A 3,627-nucleotide genomic window follows, 5' to 3' on the forward strand; every position below is an offset into this window, starting at 1 on the left:
CTATATAACAAACATGCCAAGCTCCATAACTAACTAGCTATATAACAAACATGCAAACCTTTATAAATAACTAGCTATATAACTAACAAACCAACTTTTATAACTAACTAACTACATAACTAACAAACTAAACTCTATAACCACTAGCTCTATTGAGAAATTTGGACAGAATTGATGGAATAAAATACAGTTGCCGATATAGCATAGGTGATCAGATATTTAAATTTAAGCGAACAGTCAATCAAAGCTATTGGCCTAAAAGCACTGCAAGCTGATTTGACGCACATCTAAAACCAATGAATATCCACGTACAAGAAGCGGTTGGCCATTTAATGTAGATGGGACGCCTCCCATTTAAACTCACTCTAACTGTAAATTGAATTTTTCAATCTTGAGCTAAGTTAAATCTAAAGTAAAGCTATTTGTGGTTCTTGGTTGCGGCCTAAGTTTTACTTACGCCTAAACTTACGCTTTGGTAATCCATTATAATAGATTCTCTTACCCTAAGCGAAAACTTTTTTTTAAAATAAGATTTTTGTCAATACATCAGATTAGATTTTTTAAATAAAATCAAATAAAATAAAGTAGTTGTTTACTTATGTTTTTTTGATATTTTTTTATCGAGTAAGGGGTGTGAGATTTGAGACGTGTGTATGCTATCCGTAAACCGGCCTCAAAGGCGAATAGTGTGGCATTAGTGCGGCTCAATCCCAAAAACCTGTCGGCTCGTAGTCTGACGCCATGACCGGTTTACCACACTACCAGGTTTTTTATTTTTTATTATAATCACAAAACAATTGTCAAAAATGTGAACGGATTCAACAAATAATTGCACATTTGCTTTTACATCAAAACCTCCAACAAAATATTTAAAATAAATTGGATCGCCATGATAGGTAAGTTGTCACGCATATTAACTATCCATTAAGCATGCCCAGTTCTTGTTATCCATTAAGCATGCCCAGCCTCTTACATGCATATTAACTATCCATTAAGCATGCCCAGTTCTTGTTCCTTTTGCTAAAAAGTTTATTACCTAAAAATCGTATTGCGTATTTTTGTTATTTGATTCTTTAATATTTTAGCTTGTTATATACTGTTTTTTTTCGACCTTTTATTTTTCGGTTCCTTCATTTCCCGTCCTTTATTTTTTGCACTGTTTTCGTGCTATGTTTTCCGTCCTGTATTTTTGGCCTGTTTCTGTGCCAAAAAGTAACTAAAAAAACATTATATCATCACCAAACACAATAGCTTTTGCTTTTTGATTACTTTCTTCTGTAATAAATTTAAAACAAATTAAAAAAAAACTTAAAATGAATAAATTACTTTTCAAAAATAAAATATTTAAAAAAGGTACAACCCTGGCGGTGCTCTTATCTCAGTAAAGTCGTCCTATAATGAAAAGTTGTTAAATTAAAATGTTTTAAAAAAATATTGGACTGAAGTTAGGTAATTGAAAATATCCTGTATTTTATTAGGATGTAAAGCTTTATGAATAAATGACCCGTTAAACATTAAAATAACTTTTAAGTTTTGTTAAGCCTAGAGTTCGAAAATTTACTTTTACGCTTTCCACAAAAAATTAGTATATCTCCTTTTAAAATATAATATTTAATAACAATTTTTGATAATTTAAAAAAAAGGACTATTTTAATTTTAAAAAGCAATTTAAAATATTCTTTTATAATTTATAGCCCTGTCAAAAAATTAATTTTACCCTTTTCTTTAAATTTCGTTTTTTTCTACATTGACCCCCATCGCATTCCGAGCTATATAGATTTTAAAGTTACACAAATTATTTTATTCTTAATTTAAATAAACATAATTATACAAAACGAAATAACAAATTTTAGGTTTTTAATTCAACGTACCTCTTGGGTGCTGGTGGCCCTCTAATATTGCTCAAACTAGAAGCATTGGTAATAGCCAGCAACCCCAAAAACAAAACAATTATCAAAATTTTGTTCATTTTTTTTAGCACTGTAATTTTTAACAACTTTGTAGTCTGCCTTTACATTAAACTAAATTTGATAACTTTGAGAATTAAAGTAAAGTGTTTTTTGTTTGTTAGGTATATTGATGCGCCAAAGGCAATGCGTATTCGAGTTGAGGTTCATCGTCACTCTTAGTCGAATTCAGGCGCACATGTGATCCTAGCTGTAATTTATTTGTATGTTATTTTAGTTTAGTAAAACGGCATTGGTACATTTTGCGTTGTATTTTTAACAAACTTATCACAATTTAGCAAACATGTTTACCAAGATTGGTGATTGCGATTGCGGTTCGCCTATAGTAGATCAATGCCTAGCTTATTATTCATAAGCTAATCTTTTAAACACTAAAAATAATTAAATTTAATAACACGTTTGGTGAATATTATTTTTGTTGTTTATAATTTCGATAAACTTAACATTGGCTTAGTTTGTAATGTGTATACTCAATTTTGTATTTTAATTCAGAACTTGTTTCTAAAGTCTATGAAATATAATAAAAAGTCAGATAACAAATTAAGGGTATACAATTAATTAACAATAACAATTTCCAAATCTTTCGATTGGGTCGACGGAGACCGCTAAAATGTTTTTGATTCTTTCTGTTTAATAGACTGAGAATGCAAATGAAAATAAAACATTTATTCTAATGTACAACAATAATTATGGTTGGAGATTATAAATGTATAATATACAAAATGCTTGTAATTTATTGAATAAGGAATTAATAAATCATCTGTGGACAAAGAGAAAAGTGATTTGATCTGCTGATCGATTACTCGATCTAAAATCTATTTACGTGTTTTTAAGCATTATTGATTATGTTTTGTTAAACTTTTATTTTTTTTGGTTTGGCATAAACTTAACAAGTAGCATGCAACTTGGCGGTAAAAAGGCAGGAAGAAGATATAGTTTATATTAATTTCACTTTTGGCATATTAGCTTAATATTAATTTTTATTTCAAAAAAGGCCTTTAATTAGTAATTGAACATCTTAAATAGATAATTAAATTTACGCATTTTAAAATAATATAAATAGTTAGTTACTATATAATGAATTTACAATTGCTAAAAAAATGGTTAGCTATAACCCCACGGTAGAAGAGAATTGCTCATAAAAATGCACTTACATATTTTTTGTTGTTTATTTTTACTTATAGTGTTATGTTATAACAATTATTAAATTTGACAATTTTTTTAATATTACGTCAATATTATTTACTTATTTAACGCCACACTAACAAGATTATACTTTCAACTGACTATCTTTAGGATTTAAACAAAAAAAGTTTTGTATGTGTTTGTTTATTTATAGTTGAATCATAATGTTTTTAAAGATCAAAAAACAACCAAAAAAACATTACAATTTTATTAAACACAGATGTTGTCTTTTTTTATTACTTTCCACTACAAAAATATAAAACAAATTAAGTAGATGTTTTTTATAAAATAAACGGATTAAAAACTAAAAATAACTTAATGAACTACTTTTAATAAATAAAATGGTCAAAAAGGTGCAAACCCTGGTGGCAATCCTCTAATTTTGGTAAAGTTGTCCTACGATAAAAAGTTGTTTATTTAAAATATTACAAAAATATCTGACTAAAAAACCGCGTGTTGTATTTTATTTAAATAT

This window comes from Corella eumyota, chromosome 4 (assembly GCF_963082875.1).
Source record: "Corella eumyota chromosome 4, kaCorEumy4.1, whole genome shotgun sequence".
NCBI classification, from domain to species: Eukaryota; Metazoa; Chordata; class Ascidiacea; order Phlebobranchia; family Corellidae; genus Corella; species Corella eumyota.